Raw genomic sequence first — 12,957 nt, forward strand, 5'->3', positions numbered from 1 at the left:
ACACCCCAATTAAATGTTTGCTTTAGCATTCATTATATCCTACTAAATAATGATGTTTGTATGCAAAACAGCACCTTATTTACATTTGCTCTGCGCAAGCTGCAGCATAATGTCTGTTTGCGGAATTACGCTGTCAAATATCGGGCTGCTAATTCAGGTTCATAACGTAACAGTCAACTAATAAAAATAATTCAGTTTTATATTTGGTTCCCCTTGGCAACTAACCTTCTTGCAAACCTCTCTTCTGGTACGCATGGTGATGAAGTTAAAGTTGGAAACAGTGCGCATTCCCAAGAAATACTTTCAGTGTAGTATGATATTTTCGTTGTGAGCATTTCCCGCTACTTCACTCTCATCCATGATTTTGCACTGAATTCTATTTTGACGGACGTAAAGGTGTCAGTACGTGGACAGCTGTACTTTATGCAATGTGGAGGAACGTTGGTGATTAATTTAGTGATCTAGAAGCTCATGATAAGAAGAGCAGAGTAATGAATTAACACGAATAGAGAAGGATACAGTTGTGAGCTTATCAGTATAGCTGTGGTGCCGTCACCTTAAAACCTAAATCGAGATCTCCGGAAAGGTAATTCAAAAGCGGTATTGTTGAAAGTGAATACGGTGCCTTAATGACTGTACGAGCTCGCTCAGTTTTTGAACAGAAGTAGCAAGTTTTGGCGATTTCTAGTGCTTCTTCCAGCCTGGTGTGTAGATGATGTTAACTATGGCTGCCTCTTTCAAGCACTTGTTAGTGTCGAAAAGAAGTATTTTAACATTTCTTCGCAGAATTCAATAACCGACGTATTTCATTCTTATATCAAGTACCGTTAACTTACCGCAGATGCTGTGCACATGGTGATAGATCCGAATAAAACTTCCTGTTATTTCCTAAATGCTTTGCCATCTGAAGACACTTTCATATCTCACCACGCCCTACATGTACCGTGAATTGGTACGAATTCGGCGATGACGAGTAGGCGTCCTCTTCTTGTAAGAGCTGAAGCACTACTTTAGAAATATTTCGAACCAGCATGAAAGTGATGCCATACAAGCACTCTACTGGTGGGCGTGAACATGCTTTGTGGACAACCATGGATGGCAGGCATTAGTTTATATTAGTGCTGTAGTGGTGTACCCACACGTGCTTGTTAATATAATAAGGCCTGTACAAAGGATCGGGCGCTGGTTGCTCTATTACCGATGTCACTCGCCACTGAGCTGTGACGTAAGGACATAATCTGACCCTGCACACACGTTGATATGATACATCGTAAGTAGCTGCGTCGGAACCACATCAACATACTGTCCCACAGGTTTCCTCTTTTCAAGTCTTGCGACAGCCCGCCAAAATGACATTTGTAGTTTCCCCTACCAGACCAGGAAATGTCTCTTTCCAAACATACCCTCCAAAGGCACAGTTCTCATAATTCATGAGACAAAACGGTCTTGTCTATCACACAGACTCAGTTATTCTTAATGTTATGTTGATTGTTATTATACAGGATGTAACGGATATAAGTGGTTACTGAGGGCAGTGTACTGAACCACATTAATCAGTATTTACTTCATTTGAGGACTAATAATGACAGGTCTTAAGAGTGTGTGCTTCTCACCTCGTGACCTTGTGTACAGCTGAGAAGGTTCACGTGACCACTGATAACAGCATCTTTGCACAACTGACGCAACACGCCCAACTTTTGTGGCTATTCTCCGAAACGACCATCCTATCATTCGGTTGGCCACAATTTGACCCCTTTCAAACTCTCTCATTTGGCTGTAGGAGGCATGAGTGCGTCTCCGCAGCATCGTTGCCTGCTTGCTTAACACTTTTGCAAAAACTGGGCCTTTTGACTGTGAGCATTTCGTATTAAAAGGTAAACACAGGTGGTGCTCTGGTAGCAATGCCATGAAGCAGTCTTTGGGCGGACCACATTAAAACAATTATCACTAGATTTACTATCCCTCATGTCGCATATGCCGTCAACGAATCAAAATCGATGTCATCGTTTCAGTTGCACTACTTTCTTTTCTTCCTGGCAGAAGGTCAGGTGTTGAAGTGTGGACACATGGACGCAAAACGGTTAGTGTGTACGGATAAACGTAGTCAGTTCAGTGGTATAGTTGCGGCCTTGCATAAAGTAACAAGTTGTAAGGTTTGTGATGTGTTTGTGGGAAAACGGTTTGAGGCAGAGGAAAAGCAACAAACGCACTGACGTATGTGAATATTGAGGTACCACATATAGAAATATCTACACTTATACACGCTACACCTTGTACACGTGGGGGAGAGTGTTGTATCTTGAGACAATATCCCGGAACACATTCGCCTTTAGTCAACCCTGTAACAGAGGTTTAATATATTTTCTTATTCTCTTTTGAAATAATGATATTTCATTTATGTATGCTGTAGTACTATTATGATATTATAAATATTATTCCGTAAAATTGGGTTTTCACAAATATGAAAAACTGTCCAAACAATAACATGCTCGCACACTCTGGAACTTTTTTTTTAACTTCGAAACGCTTGTCATTTTTAAAACTCTATGTGTTGCGTTATTAAGCTGCTACACGCCAAACATCAGTAAATGAAATCAAACTAAGAAGATATGGTTTCAAAATGCAGTTGAAATTAAAGAAGCTACTGGCAACATACAAAAAATTACTTCTTCAAGAAAGAAAAAATTTTAAGACGTTGAATGAATTCAGGTGCTTTGCAAATCACACGTCCTCCGTGAAATAAAAAGATCATATCGCTTTATTCGATCATATTCTCCATCAGATATCTTCAGCCGACACCGAAAACATGAGCTGTGCTGTCATCAGTGTATGTGAATGCTGAAAGAGCTACGTCAGTTGTGTGACAGTACAGCGACCCTGTGAAGTGAAAATGTTATCATTTCACGCACTATCCACTCATTACGTAGCGTTTGTGTCAGCATACAGTTTTCGACAGTACCCTGTGCCCACAGCTACTTTCATAGCAAGACTGCTTCCAGCATACAGCATCCGCCCCACGGAAGTGGCAGTGTCGCGATTTTGTTTACCTGAGTCTTCGACATCATTCACTGTACGAATACAGACAAGAAATCTCGCTACTTTCGAATGTATATTTTCCTCTTTCACAGTACATATGGGGCCACGTGGCTGCTTCATTTGCCACGCAAACATTTCCTGAGAACGATGGAGCTGCATTTAGTAAAATCGCATCAGCTCAACGACATGAAGACGCTGAATTAAGAGCGGGAGTAGCGTGCGGTTCCATGATACAATTGTTGGCACTCTGCACTTTGAAACTGGCACTCCGCGTTCGAGTCTCGGTGGAACCTTGCGATGTATTTTGCGATTCTTTCTGGAAATGTGGCCAAGGTGGTTGTTGAAATGGTGTGTGCTGAATTATTAACAGCAGAAAAGACTTGCCTCCTTCCTCGGTGCTGCATTTTGATGCATTTAATAGACGTACGTGTGATGTACTAGCTTTTGGGAAACGATGAGAATCTTCGTAAGTGCCAGTGTTTGTGTAAACATAGATGTAAAGGAAGACGCTTGAATCCTGTCACTTGAATTGTTTTACTCATGACGCACTTCTCAGACTCTTGGGTCCCTAGACGGACCCACAGCTTTTTCCTCCTGCATAACATTCTCTTAGAAACTCTTAAGTTCGACACTTCTTAAGTAATAGAACCCAGTAAGTTGTCCTCGATGGTGAGTGTTCTTCGGAGGTGAGGGTATCATCCGGAATGCCCCAGGGGAGTGTGGTAGGTCCGCTGTTGTTTTCTTTCTACATAAATGATCTTTTGGATAGGGTGGATATCAATGTGCGGCTGTTTGCTGATGATGCTGTTGTGTACGGCAAGGTGTCGTCGTTGAGTGAATGTAGGAGGATGCAAGATGACTTGGACAGGATTTGTGATTGGTGTAAAGAATGGCAGCTAACTCTAAATATAGATAAATGTAAATTAATGCAGATGAATAAGAAAAAAAATCCTGTAATATTTGAATACTCCATTAGTAGTGTAGCGCTCGACACAGTCACGTCGATTAAATATTTGGGCGTAACATTGCAGAGCGATATGAAGTGGGACAAGCATGTAATGGCAGTTGTGGGGAAGGCGGATAGTCGTCTTCGGTTCATTGGTAGAATTTTTGGAAGATGCGGCTCATCTGTAAAGGAGACCGCTTGTAAAACACTAATACGACCTGTACTGCTCGAGCGTTTGGGATCCCTATCAAGTTGGATTGAGGGAGGACATAGAAGCAATTCAGAGGCGGGCTGTTAGATTTGTTACCGGTAGGTTTTATCATCACACGAGTGTTACGGAAACGCTTCAGGAACTCGGGTGCGAGTCTCTAGAGGAAAGGAGGCGTTCTTTTCGTGAATCACTTTTGTGGCTGGCTGCAGTGCAATTTTACTGCCGCCAACTTACATTTCGCGAAAAGACCAAAGAGATAAGATAAGAGAGATTAGGGCTCGTACAGAGGGATATAGGCAATCGTTTATCCCTCGTTCTGTTTGGGAGTGGAACAGGGAGAGAAGATGCTAGTTGTGGTACGAGGTACCCTCCGCCACGCACCGTATCGTGGATTGTGGAGTATGTTTGTAGATGCAGAAGCGTGGTAGCCGAGACAAGGAAAAGTAGGGCCTCTTTGGAATGGAACCCGGGATCTCTTGCAACCAAGGCATTACTCAACTTTTATTTTGGATCCCGAGGCCTGGTCACGACGTCTCCCCCTCCCTGTCACTGAAACACACCCTCATGGGTTGTTTCTACTTGTCCATTCTTTTGTTTTATTTATGAATCATTAGTAACTTTCAGTCCGCAGCTCGTGGTCTTGCGGTAGCGTTCTCGCTTCCCGGGTTCCCGGGTTCGATTCCTGGCGGGGTCAGGGATTTTCTCTGCCTCGTGATGACTGGGTCTTGTGTCATGTCCTTAGGTTAGTTAGGTTTAAGTAGTTTTAAGTTCTAGGGGACTGATGACCATAGATGTTAAGTCCCATAGCGCTCAGAGCGATTTGAACCAACCATTAGAAACTTGTCGGAACCAGACCGATGGAGGCAAGGCGGCCAGGGGTCAGAAAAATGAGGCCTGGCAACAGTGCCTCCCTCTTTCTTGTATCATACTCGCTCAATTAAAACACGAGTCCTTTTCACCCTGTACCGATGCAATTGGTGAAACCAAAGCCAGAGAGAACGCGGTAATGAAAATTTAACCAATACCCTAGTTTTCGGATACAATGCGAAACATATTTTGCAAGTCCCGTTCAAGATTGGGGAAGGGTTTACACCGCAGTACCGCATCAAGAATGTAGCCAATATACGTGATGTAATTACTAATACCTACACCATCAACAATCGCAAAAATATACGGCCAAGAAGTCACATAACTGTGTTCTCCTTAGTCCAGGGATAAACAAATATCCTCTTCCGGAAGGAAAACATTCAGAAGTGGATATCAGATATGAATGCCAATTCCGGACACTTTGTAAGGCCAGATGACGGCGCAGTACCACTAGTACTGGCAGATCAATCGGTGTCGGAGAGTGCCAACAAAACCACACCGTGGTCAGAGCTCGGAGGCATGCAAACCAATACGATAAAGTCGTCTTTTAGTAAGAATCAGATCAGATCTTTATCGACTTTATACCACAGGAAGGATACAGTTGCTGAGTGAACCTGTATGCTAATATTAGTCAGTATTTCGTTCCACTTAGAACAGGGATATTTCAAGGTAATCGGGTTTGGACAAGAAGACCGATGCTGTTTAGCCAGTAGTATTTTCCAAGCGAAAACAGAACGATATCGCAGTTGTACATCTGAGGCCACACAATACTTACCTATTTCCATTTGAACAACGCCACATCAGTGGCAGAACGAAGTAAAACGACCGATTCATCAGCATAAGCTGTTGCTGTCTGAGTAACCCTAGAGATTGTAAAACCTCCCCAGTTTGGAGTTAAGCCGTGTATGCAGCGGTTAAAAGGACAGAGCCTAAAGAGTCATGGATAAAGGACTATGATGCGCTGCAACACGTTTAATATCAACGATCTTCGTTAGCTGGCCGTTAACAACAATCTCGGCAGCGCTGCCAGTCTCATATTTTTAAGTACCAGCAGCGCCTTCTTATTAAAATCAAGTCTACGCAGCAGAGGGTCTAAAAACGAATGTAACCCACGACCAAATGCCTTACAGAAACAACGAAAAAAAGGGCACAATGAATGCTAGTGACGGCGACAATCGACACTACATCGAGATACTCTGCAAAAGGCTTCAGTGTAGAACCTCTGGGAAAGTGCCTTTGACACGGAGTTATCATGTTTGTAGACAGTACGTATAAACGATCATTAACAGCCCTAGCAGCTATCTTATAGTAAAAAATTTAAAGGATTAAAGGACGAAAATCATTAACTGTCTACAAACCCGCGGATTTCTGATTCAGCATCATCGTACCTGTCTTGAAATCTGGCGGAATCATGCGACCATTCAAAACTATACAATCAATGAAGTCGACTACACGAGGTGACAGTAAAAAAATGTAAATATAATTTAAGTGGTTTGTTTACCCTCCCAAGCATCGCCTAGTCGTAGTTGGCATACAATGGTATGTAACTCATAACTAAAATTAAAATGAGAGGACTGGTCTTTTGCCTGTAATATAATTAAAATCGCCACCAGATAAGAGGATCGTAGGATTTTTACTTTAGATATAAACCAGATACTCTTTACAAACGCGAGATCCTTCCTGTCGTTTGCTGGAACCAGATTAACTAAGGTTGTCACATAACTTACAAACGATACCACTTCCCGAAAGTAAAAGATCAATATCAGTAATACGGATTTCTTCACGAACCAGAACAGCGATACCAGCGGAATATTCAGGCGCAAAACTTAAAACTGTGCAAAACCCAGGAACAGAAAGGTGTGATACCGAGACCTGCTGAAGCAAAAAATGGTCAGCAGCAGAGTTGTTAATGAACTGCTGCGATGAAGCTAACTTCAAATCCGATAGAATGCCATGTATATTTAGCTTATCTAAAATGTTCCCTTGCAACATGAATTAAGAGAATATAAGAGAACCCAAATTAATCCACATCAGAAGCAACCACTTCCATATCATCTACGTCAGACGTAGCAGAGGGCCCTTGTCCTGTATCAGCAAAACCAGGGTTGTCTTTCACGTGTTCGTGTTTTTTTTTTTGTTTTCTTTCGGCACCGCGTAGAGATTGGGTGGCATCTCTGCCCTGTGACGAGTCTGATGCACGTCAGATCCAAGCGCAGGCGGAGTGAGGAGACCAACATCAGCCACTATCTGGGTGAGAGGAATCAGAAGAAGCAGCCACGATGGGGGAACTATCAAGGGGGTGTCTACACCGTCATCGGGAGGGTGAAGCATCGGAATCGCTATATCGACAGAAGTAGGTGTGGACACTGCAGTAGCAATATTTGTAACACTAGGAGCGGAATCCCGAAAAACAACAGCCAGCACCGGTGTGTCCTCAACATACCCTGATGCCTGCAGCAGCTGAGGTGCACCAACTCGCACGAATGTTGTGGATCATGCACTGACGTCGATGCGGCAAGTCTGACGTCATCGGGTGTAGCCTGAGGCATCTTGGAAACGGAATTCGAAATATGTGGGAAGATTCCGGAAATGGTTTTTCTGATTCCACAACCAATTGCGAAGGATCAGATTTGTCGTCTGTGCTACCAGCATCACTAATACGCCGACGTTTGTTAATCATGAAAGAAGTTGCCGTAAGAGGAGAGGCCGTTACTATACCTTGTCGAGAGGGTAAAGGGGAAAACCTGTATCAGAGGAGGGTGACACGTATTGTAAGGAATCTACTGCAGAAAGCTAACGGAAACACTGGAATAAGCCGTTATGGAAAGGACGACAACCGTTAATTCGCTGGAGGGTGCTAGGCCATTTTTAAGGACAAATACCCTTTTAGGACAGGTAGGTCGGATATGTCTCTTTTAATTACAGAGAAAAAGCATGTATCAACTTGCCCCTCATATGTAAGATGAACACAGCAACCACAAATGACCAGATATAACGGTATATTTATCTTAATGTACATTTCAACTGATCTAATACCATTATAACATTGCGACCCAGGTTCATTCTGAATGGATCGTACGACACCATAAGCCACCAAAGCTTTCTTGAGACAATTGTTGAATATTTTTGGAAGTTAATTAAAACCCGAACAGTTGTTTACGTAATTTCAGCGTTATCAATGGTAACTGTGCTAACAGAAGCTTCCCTGTGACGAAACGACCCCTGTTCATGCTAAATCCTCTCTAGCAAAACAGGGTCCAATAACCTCAGGAAAAAAAATAAAGTTCAGTAAGATAATATGCAGTACGTGCCTGGCCCGATGTAATGCCAATTGCATCCACCATCCAATCAAGAATATCCAACGGAATCAGCTGAAAATTTCTGGTTCACTTGTCAAACTGAAAGGTGAACCTACATTTCCACGGAAACAATTGGAAAGCCATAACAGTCAATATGCGGAAATATATGCTAAACAACACAATTTACAACATAAACATTATCATCACGAATTTAGGAAGAACTTCGGGCAAAGATACGCTAAATGCAAATTGCTAATATTCACAACTCTAGTTGAACGGTGAATCCAATTTACAGCACGTCCTATCGCTGTTGTGTCTCAAGCGGTACTAGCCTCTAGACCAAAAGGCCGCACAAACAGGCAGCTCTGCAGCACGTCCCGTAAAGAAATCTAGACGCAATTGCTAGCAGAAGCATCGCATCTGGACCATCATGTCTAACACGTTTTTTAATCCGACACCTACAACATGAGCTGTTCTGCCAACAGTGAACGCGAATGCTGTCAGCATGTAGTTTTCGACATCACACTGTGTCCACAGCTCCTTTCATAGCTAGACTGCTTCCAGTACAGACCATCCTTAACACAAAAGTGGCAGTGTCGCGATTTTGTTTACGTGAGCCTTCAAACATCACTTTATGTACGAATACTGACAAGGATTTTCGCTGCAGTCGAAGGTGTATTTTCCACTTTCATCGTTCATATGTGGCTACTCTCGTGCTTCATTTGCCATGCAAGCACTTCCAGAGAACGCTGGAACTACGTGTAATAAAATCTCAGCCCACCTGTGTGGCCGTGCAGTTCTAGGCGCTTCAGTCTGGAACCGCGTGACCGCTACGGTCGCAGGTTCGAATTCTACCTCGGGTATGGATGTGTGTGATGTCCTTAGATTAGTTAGGTTTACGTAGTTCTAAGTTCTAGGGGACTGATGACCTCTGATGTTAAGTCCCATAGTGCTCAGAGCCATAAAATCGCATCTTACGGGCTCAATGACATGAAGGTGCTGTATTTAAGAGCGACAGTAGCGTGCTCTTCCATGATGTTTTCGCTTGCGCCGCGCTAGCATACATAGGTACCTCGGGACGGCTCCGTCGCAGCGTAAGCAAGTCGCGAACTAGTGTCTTTTCTGTCTGTTTTCTTTGTGTCTTTTCGTTAAAAGGTTCACCGTCATCGCGACGTCTTGATATAGTGTTTTGTGTAGCGTTTGCATCTTGTAATAGGATGCTTCGAGCGCTAAATAAGCTTCACCATGGGAAAAAGTTTATGAAGAAGTGCACCCTATAGATTGAGTGCGACAAGTCTACCAGATATGTTCTGCCAAATTCCATGGGAATCCACGATTAGATCGTCGATGCCATTGGAATTAGTCTGATCAAGTACATACAGCATACTTCGATATGAAATGCAAATGAAGACCACGCGGTTTGAGGTGCCATGTCACGGTTTGCGCGGCCGCCCCTTCCTGAGGTTCGAGTCCTCCCTCGGGCATCGGTGTGTGTGTTGTTCTTAGCATAAGTTGTTTAAGCAGTGTGTAAGTCTAGGGACCGATGACCTCAGCAGTTTGGTCCCTTAGGAATTCACCCACATTCGACACTTGCAAATCAAGGAAATTGTTGGTTCAAAAATGGTTCAAATGGCTCTACGCACTATGGGACTTAACATCTGAGGTCATCAGTTCCCTAGACTTAGAACTACTTAAACCTAAAAAACCTTACTACATCACACACATCCATGCTCCAGGCAGGATTCGAACCTGTGACCGCAGCTGCATCGCGGTTTCGGACTGAAGCACCTAGAACCGCTCGGCCACAACGGCCGGCAATTGTTAGTGTTTATAAGGCTCATGTCATGTATAGTGGCCATATAGGGACCTGTTTCATTTGCAGCGAATGCGGGCACACGCGCCAGGACTTTCCGAGGAAAGCTTTTGTACTAAAAAGTTCTCTGCAACAGCGAAAGAAGCTCACGTTAGCCGATTTAGTTACTCCAAAACAGATAACGAAAGCAATAGAACTGATGTCCGGTGGTAACACACAAGATAGTACGGCAGTGGATCCGACGGAGCTTCCTCCATTGCCACAGAAAGTAGTAACCGTATAGGGGGATTCACTAACATTGTCAGAAGATTACCCACAGATCTTACTCATGATGACAACTGTGAAATTCTGGCCGATTTTACTGAAGACGAAGTTTTAGAGCCGATCTGTAAATCCCCTGCTCGTAAAACGCCAGGACCAGACGGGCTGCCAAAAGAATTTTATCACAAATTTTGGTACTTCATAGGATCAACATTTACTGCGATTTTAAATGAGATAATAAAAATAGCGGACGTAGCCAGAGATTTTAAGGAAAGGGAAATAGTTTTGTGCCTAAGAACAGGGGACAGCAAAGCATCGACAATTTCAGCCCAATAACTATAAAACATTTGCCAGGGAAATCAACAGTAGACTGTCTCCGCCAAGTTGTCGACAGACATCAGTCCTGATTCCGTGGCGAACAGTGATAACTATGATTTCAGAATACAGACACATCATTTCAGTAGCCTCGGTAATTAATATCAAATGAGCATTACTCTTTATAGATTTCCATAAGGCCTTTGATCTTGTCAGCTACCGACATATGGAGCACATTACGGAAGAAATTGGCTTTGAGGACAGTGTTATCAGGGTCGTCCGCATTATGGTCACAGGACTAACAGCACGAATAAACATCAATGTACAGCTGACGCGGACCATCAACATTAAGAGAGGCTTTCCACAAGGCAGTCCCCTTTACATGATGTTGTTTGAACTGTCATTGGAGCCACTGCTCAGGAGAATAAATAATAAATTATCTGGCATAACAATGAGAGGCGTATCTATACTCATGAGAACTTACTGACGCTGAGGGATTGCTCATTCGACGAGACGATGAAATAGAAATACTGAAAGGGGAACTAGATAAATAAAAGCGCTGCTTCAGGAGCGACAATCAACATCGGGAAATGTAAATTAATGAATATGAGGAGTTTTGATGACTTAGCAACGTCATGGGCCCTAACCGTAGAACATCACAAAACCTTAGGAACCATAATCGATAGGTTTCCATTGAAAATGGCGATAGAGAGTTGGAGAGCGGCCATCAAAATGCATGGCTTTATTTTAGAAGATAGCTAGAGATCAGTGAATATAATTCAAGCAGTAAGAATTTTTATCACCTATCGTTACTTGACGACATACTATGTGGCCTACATCTTCCCCATATCAAAGTAACAAGCGAAGAAGACAACGCAGCTTACAGACAGGTATGTATATTTTCAAACTCACATATGCTACTGTCACCAAACAACAATTGATAGGGGGACTTGAATTAATTGATGTAAATAGGACCTCTGCTGCATTGTATTTGAAAACAATCAACAGACTAATAAATGAGAAATCCATCACAGCTAAACTTTTCAGTGTAATTATACCTGCAAGTATACATCCGCCGGTTAATATCCAAAATGTCGATTTTCATCTAACGCACGTCCGTATATTCTATCCTGAGATTAGTTACTCAGGAGATTGTACCATGATAACTGCCTCTTTAAGTACAATGAAAATAATACGGAATTGGCCAAAGACTGACAAGCCTAGCAACATCACCAGCAACAGGACGCAAATGCCAAGTTGACAACGGTTTGAAACAAGCTGGACCTGAAGATCCATACATCTTAAGTAATATCCGCCTGCTACCGAGTAGTCAACGAACTCATACCGACCGATGGGAAACTCTATCGAAACGGTGTAAGTGCCAGACAAATGATTTGAGTGCAAGTTGACTGACTCACTGCTCCACAAATTCACTTATAGAGCACACATGCAAAACAGGAAGTGGGTGAGAAAAAAACATGCTCTCCAAGCAGAAGTTCATAAACGACTTACATGTCGAGGATACTACCCTTCCACGATTTTGCCTGGTAACCAAAAATAATACAATTACGTGCTTCCTAGAAAATTACGTGAAATGTATTATCAACAAAAAAGGAGAAGAGAACCTAACAAGTTTTCAATTTTACATGCAAATTTGTACATGGAGAGCCACACAAATATGTCATGAGGACCGCTACAGGCATTCGGTTCCATGGTGTAATGGTTAGCACTCTGGACTTTGAATCCAGCGATCCGAGTTCGAGTCTCGGTGGAACCTGACGCTGTGTTTTGCGCTCGTTTCTAGAAATGTGTACGAGCCGGTAGTTGGAATTGTATATGCAGAATTTTAGCTAGGATCATGTAACGCAAATTGTTAATAGCAGTCCACACGTGAATGGGGGACGCTCCAAATGCTTATGCTTTTGATACTAGGATTAATAACGGAACGTAAGGGGTTCAACTGCGAGAAGACGCCCTCAGCTGTTTCTCCCAGCAGGAAAGACATCTCTCCGTTTTGGGTGCTGCATGCGCATGCATTTTACAAACGTGCATGCGATGTACTAGTTCCTGGGAAACGAATAGAATCGCTGTACGTGCCCGTCTTTACGTATAGATATAAGTGAGCGAAGACGGCTTAATCCTGCCACGTAGATTGCTTTCCACATGACGCACTTGCCAGTCTCTTGGGCCGGTGGCTCACATGCAGTTT

At 43.0% G+C, this 12,957-nt stretch overlaps 1 non-coding gene across 1 annotated transcript; it reads left to right on the forward strand.

Moving 5' to 3' along the window:
• Nucleotides 1-12,453: 12,453 nt before the first annotated feature.
• Trnaq-uug (transfer RNA glutamine (anticodon UUG)) lies at nt 12,454-12,525 on the forward strand. The gene has a single exon. It is a non-coding gene; the product is annotated as a tRNA-Gln (tRNA).
• Nucleotides 12,526-12,957: the final 432 nt, after the last annotated feature.

Source organism: Schistocerca cancellata, chromosome 2 (genome assembly GCF_023864275.1).
Source record: "Schistocerca cancellata isolate TAMUIC-IGC-003103 chromosome 2, iqSchCanc2.1, whole genome shotgun sequence".
Classification (NCBI taxonomy): Eukaryota; Metazoa; Arthropoda; class Insecta; order Orthoptera; family Acrididae; genus Schistocerca; species Schistocerca cancellata.